Raw genomic sequence first — 6,621 nt, forward strand, 5'->3', positions numbered from 1 at the left:
AACAGTAGAGGTGTAGCAGACTCTACAAAGTGTCCGAAAAAATGAGCCGTGTGACGTCAATAGATCCATCTCTTTTAAAGGAATTTCCTTTCCCACTTCTCCTCTCACCTATCCCTTTTATGACGTCACACGGCTCATTTTTTTTGTTGAAACTTTGCAGAGTCTCAGGTGTAGCTATTAAGCTATAAAAATTGGAAAGAATTTTAATGAATATAATAGATTTGAAATCTGTATAAAATTTTAAGGAATTTTTATAAAATTCGTTTTTTGTATAATTCTTTATCTATTAGCGCAAATACAAATTAAGTTAAATAATTTTGACATCTGTGATTGGTGGATTGAAAACTATCTGCGCCCTGATTGGAGAAGCTTAAGTGACGTACATCATTTAACCAATTAGAGCGCAGGTAGTTTCCAATCCACCTATCCTATTGGTCAAAATTAATTAACTAAAATTGGATTTGCGCTTTTAAATAATGAATTATATAAAAAACGAATTTTATAAAAAATCCTTAAAATTTTATGCAGATTTCAAATCTATTATATTCATTAAAATTCTTTCCAATTTTTATAGCTTAGTAGCTAGGGACTATATCAAGCTTTTATTTCTAAGTTGTTTTAACTATTAATCATATTTTTATTTCAGCTGCTATACAATTAGTCGAACGTCTGAGCTAAAAGTTTGACCATTTCACTTGTTTAATTGTTTAAGGCATACATACATTTTAAAACTTGATATGGAGATGCTTCGCCTATAAAAATGTACTTTGTTGGCCTAGGAATCAGTATTCCGAAAATCAGACTAATCGGATAATTTTATCACATGAAAATTTATTGTTAAAAATCAACATGTTTAAAACATGTCTAAATCAACTAAAATTGCAATCCGTTACGGACGTACGGACGGATGTAAGCCGACTATAGTTATAGAAAAGCTTCGTTTTTAAAAATTGTACAAAAGAGCAGACAAAAATATCAAAATATTAAAAATGCTAATTCATTATAGCATATTTGTTATAGCACCGAAAACTGGCATATCTCCGTCATACTTAAATCTTAAAATCCCATTTGACAAATCGATTATTGCCTATTTTCTCAATCAAAGGTTTTGATAAAACCTACTAAAACAAGATTGACAACATCCATAAAGCGAAGCTCGGAAACAGTAGGACAGACGAACATTAACTCTTGTACAGTGTAAGAACTGAATATACAAAATATAAAGTTATAAGTTTTGACAAAATATACGTAAACTTGTTGCAAAACTTCTTGAATACAGAATTCTGCTTAAGGACATACTGATATTTTTAGGACTTGGTTATAGAGATGCTTCGCTTATAATATTGTACCTTATTGTACTAGGCATCAGTACTCCAAAAATCAGATCAATCGGATGATTATATCACATAAAAAAATGTTGTTAAAAGATGAAAAAATCAATATGTTTAAAATGGACATATGGATATTCTGTTAACGATTATAGAATTGCTACGCTTTCTAAATCGTATCATCATGCAAAGTGTGAAACCGAAAGGACAATTCTAACATGCCTAAATGGACGTACGGACCGACCCTAATTATAGAAAAAAAATAGGGAGGAAAGTAAGAGAGAATACAAAAGTGTAAATTAAACTGACCCACAAAGTTCCATTCGTTGGCTTAAAAACTTTTTTATATCAAATCTTTCAAATTACAAAGACAATGAAATTTTTATCTATAATACAAAGTAGAATGATGTCTGTCCGTACGTCCCTTAAAATCTCTGTAACCACTGAACCGATTGGATTCTACTCTTTAGGGAATATACTTTATGGTCCTGTGGTGGTTTTAGGCCATTTTCTTGGGGGTGGGACACCCACATCCCCTCAAAAAACATCAGTCATTTTATTTATGCAGTTATTTTAAAATAAATGGCAGCACCAGAAATGCTTATTTTTTTTTTAAATTACCTAAAATAAATCTAAATAAAATAATCTAATTTTTTGTTCAAGGTATGTCAGTTCACATGGAAATTTTGACATAGATAATTCGCATGAAAAAATTAAAAACTTCTATTGCTTTGATATTTCAAATGAGGATTCCTTTAGCACCTAGGTGCTTAGAAAATCAAAATTAAAGTGAGTTCATTACCATTCTTGTTCTTAAAGTATAATATTTTTTAATATCTTAAAATTTCGAACAATACCTGAAATTTTTGTGCTGCCTTTTTTGTGTCTGTACGAAAGCAAGTTTCTTACTAACCCTTTTCTAGTCAAGCATTACAGTATATATTCTTTTTCAATACAGTATTGAGTGAGAGAGAGAGAGAGAGAGAGAGAGAGAGAGAAATTGAGAGAGAGAGAAAGAGAGAAAGAATCCCACTAATTTTTGATTTCTCTCTCTCTCTCTCTCTCTCTCTCTCTCTCTCTCTCTCTCTCTCTCTCTCTCTGTCTATCACTCTCTCTTTTCATTGTATCTCCGTTGAAACGTAAACCTCCGAGAGTTACAAAGCCTGTTGCTCCGTTCAAATGTAAAACCATTACAAGAAACCATTTTGACGGAGAATAAAATAAACAGGAGTATAGAATATGTATTATGAAAATAAAACAGATCTATAGTATAGATGTACATACAGACAACTACCTCCCCTCCTTTTTGAAAGACCTCTTTCGTCTGCTTTTAAATTATTTTCTGCTACTTGGCTGTGTTAATACAAGCGATACCATTGGTTGATTTTCAATGACCCAATAGAAAGGTTGCACAAGGCGGTTGCGATGGGAAGATACAGTTATTTAACCCTTTCTCTCTCTAGTGTTTTACTCCAATGAAAAAAAGATTTTATCAGTCAAAGCTTTAGAATATTAATCATAGGTTCTCAAGGGATAAGACAATAGACGATAATTATAAACAAAATTACCCCTTCAGAAGATTAAAACTATTTTTGGATATTCAAACGATTAATTAAAGTACACCAATGATGATAAACAAAATTGCCCCTTTAGAAGCTTAAAATTATCAGTAAAAAAGTTTGAACACTTTTAGTTGGTCCAACCAATTTTATTATATCTGTCTTTTTGTAAAGCTTATGTTGAGTATACTGAATTCCATAAAATTTAATTACTCTGTAACACTGTCCATTCGTAAGTCTTTAATGATTTATTTTTTTACTAGCATTTGTGCCCCTTGCATCTAGGGGCCCTACATTCGATGGGATATATATGGAAGGGCAGAAAAAAGCCTAAAACAACACCCAGACTTATTTATAAAACTAAATAGCCTAAAACCATCTCAGGACCTTTGAGAAACTTAAATGTAAAGGAGAACCATATTGGGACACAACCCAATCTTTCCCAATTTTGTATAATTTTTACGGAACACGATTCCAGTGACGTCATATTTTTCTTTCCCGAAAAAGGGAAGGGGGGAAGAAAATCTCTTCAAAAGAGATGGGGAAACCCCTCTTTTCTCTCATCTCTTTTTTTCTTCCTCCCTTCCCTTTTTCGGGAAAGAAAAATATGACGTCACTGGAATCGTGTTCCGTAAAAATTATACAAAATCGGGAAAGATTGGGTTGTGTCAAATATTGGTCATGCAGTTATTTAGATCCTTCGCTACAGACAAAAAAAGCTTACTACTTATATGGTAGGATGTGTGATTCTAGATTGCTAGTCAATGTCTCTGAAAGAAGTATAGAAATAGAATATGATTCACATCATGAATTGACTCAAACTTTTCTACGATTTAGTTTGAGGCAGAAATTTTTTTTAGTTTTTTTATTGGGTATTCATTTTAAAGAAAAATGGATATAATAGTTTTAGCCCCTACATAAAATCGGCGGTTTCCTTCCAAGTGCCTAGTCGAACACAGAAAACCATCATTCTTTTCTAAAAAATAAAATTACTATAAGAAGGGGGTGCCCTTAACTCTACCCCCCCCCCCTATTTTCAATTTATTTCAAAAATAAGAGATGGAGTGTTCGAAAAGCACTTTGCGGGATCCAAGCACTCCATTATCTTCTCAAAACTAAAACTACCATTCTGAAAGAGCGAAGCATATCTACATGTAAATTGCGTCTGCCCTATAGTTTAAAATAATATTTAGCCTGATATATATGTTAATCTCGACATTATGCCCAATATAATGTTGAGCGTCACTACTACAGTAAAATATATCTAAACTGGCGGATTCGCACCTAAGAAGCCTCTAAGGGCACTTACGGTGGGAGTGGAAAAGTCGACATCTCTCCCCCCCATTTTCAATTTGAGTTTTAAAAGAATAAGTAGAAAAATAAATTTTTTTCTTGGGGGGGGGGGAGGGCTAGTTTAATAGTTAAAAATTTTGCTGGACCTATAGGAAACTTCACTGTAAAGGGGAACCATATAGGTTCAGTGATTATAGAGAACCTTTATCACAGACAAAAAAAGCTTACTACATTAAATAATAGGATAAACACTTTTTAACCCGGCCACCATGCAAATTCACCTATACAAGCTTTTGTAATGGCAAAAGCATAAAAAGTCACAGCTTGAGTCTAACCAATCTAAAATAAACTTTCTTATTTACTATTCAAATCTAATAATATCCTTAAGACTTGAGATTTAAAAAAAAACATTGGTTTATTCTTGTTGAGTAGTATAGTCTGTTTTAATTAATACAAGAGCAGGAACCAAAATAGGTTAATTCAATCCTGCATATGTATACATACAGGTAGAAAGCAAGAGGTAAATAGGTTTGAATATTTAAATTTTTAAAATGCATGATGATTCCTGTAACAATGACGCTAAATTTATCCTACCTTCTGAAATAATTGAGAAAAAATATTTTATGCATATTTCTAATTGATAGGGATGAATATGATTTTTTTCTCAAAGTTGCTAACAAATATAGAACTCTAACCCTGTGGGCACTACGCTGCATCCAATATAACCTAACCGAACCTAGCAAAATCATAGAGACTTTTAAAACAGTATATAATAAAATATATTTGTTAAAGTGTGAGGTAGATTGTGCTAAAATTCCGTAAAAGTGTGAGTTTTAAGGCTTCAAAGCAGTAGTAGAACGATAAATATATAAAATTATTTGTCTATGGTTCTATTCAATAAGTAATACACATATTTAGTGAATATTATCGTTCTACTACTGTTTTTAAGCCTTAAAACTCAAACTTTTACGGAATTTTAGCACAACCTACCTCCCCATTTATCCATGAAAAAAGGAATAATGAAGACGTTAACCTTCTATCTAATGTTAAATTAAATGATCCCTAACTCCATAAAAAGGACACATAATGCGTCATCTTAAAACCGTCTTGTCAATCCTGAAAAGGAAAGTCTTAAAATTTGATCTTTAAATATTTCGTAGTGGAACAAAGTGTCAGCCATGTGACGTCATACAATGAGGAATTATCTTTGTAGGGGTTTTCTTACCCGCTTCTCCTCTCATCTCCCTCGTAATTTTATGACGTCACATGGCTGATTTTTTTATAGAAATTTTATCCCACTACAGTATTTCAACTTTTGTGATTTGTTATTTGAAATAGACGAATATGGGTTCATCGGTACTGTTTTAGAATGTTTCTTGTACAGAAATATGTGTTTTTAACGGCTGAAATGAAACTTAGATCTGCGTGGATATACTCAGCTACTATTAGGGAATTCGTGGATACTCAGCTGGTATTGAGCCCAAGGTTCTGATGAACATTCTATAAATCATTTTATTAAACGTTAATATGTCTATTATGCTCGCCTTTTCCTTCTATACTTTGGCTGTCCTTCTTCTGGTTCTTCTTACTTGTATATTTGTGATGCTCGCTACTAATGAATGTTTTTAAAAGCGAGGCTTTTCTATAATTAGGGTCGGTCCGTACGTCCGTCGTTACAGATAGCTTTTTTCGTTAATTTAGGCATGTTAGAATTGTCCTATCGATTTCAAACTTTGCATGATGATTCCTGTAGTAGTTAGGTACGACTTGAAAAGCGTTGCAACCTTATAATTGTTACCAGAATGTCCGTACGTCCATTTAAAAAATGTAGATTTTTTTACTTTTTGAATTACAAATTTTTGTGTGATTTAATTATCCTATTGATCTGATTTTTGGTATACTGATTCCTGGGACAACAAAGTACAATATTAGAAGCAAAGCAACTCTATGATCAAGTTTTAAAAATGTAAGCATGTCCATAAACATTGTCCTATATCAAGCAGTTTTTCAACAAATTTACTTACAATTTTGCTTCGACTCTTATACATTTATATTCTGATTATTCATTTCTAACACTATACAAGAATTAATGTTAGTCTGTCCTACCGTTTCAGAGCTTTGCTTTTATGGATGGTGTCATCATTGTTTTTGTTTTATTGATAATATGTGTAAAAGCATAAAAATCAAAGCTTTAGTTTTATTCGTCTTTTTTGATCCTATTCATGGGTTAAAACTCTAATTTAGGAATATCTTGGAAGGTCCTTTTAATTGGTTTAAAGAATTTTCTATATCCACGTCTAAAAGTTTGTCTAACTAGTAAAATTTATTTAATATTTTATAAGTAGCAAGGTTATTGTTTGTCTGTTAAGATCTCGAAACGATCTAGGTTTTCAACTTTACAAAGGTCCTGGGATGCTTTTAGGCTATTTTATCTTTTAAAT

General features: G+C 32.0%; 1 protein-coding gene across 1 annotated transcript in view; it reads right to left on the bottom strand.

Annotated features, from left to right (window-relative positions):
* Positions 1-2,243, bottom strand: part of LOC145326325 (uncharacterized) — a 29,029-nt gene extending 26,786 nt beyond the window's left edge. Inside the window, exon 1 of the mRNA XM_080169620.1 lies at positions 2,186-2,243. The gene's annotated coding sequence lies outside the window, so the exon portion shown is untranslated. The remainder of the gene's footprint in view (positions 1-2,185) is intronic.
* Positions 2,244-6,621: the final 4,378 nt, after the last annotated feature.

This window comes from Acartia tonsa, chromosome 1 (assembly GCF_053477335.1).
Source record: "Acartia tonsa isolate MP-2025a chromosome 1, ASM5347733v1, whole genome shotgun sequence".
In the NCBI taxonomy this organism is placed as follows: domain Eukaryota; kingdom Metazoa; phylum Arthropoda; class Copepoda; order Calanoida; family Acartiidae; genus Acartia; species Acartia tonsa.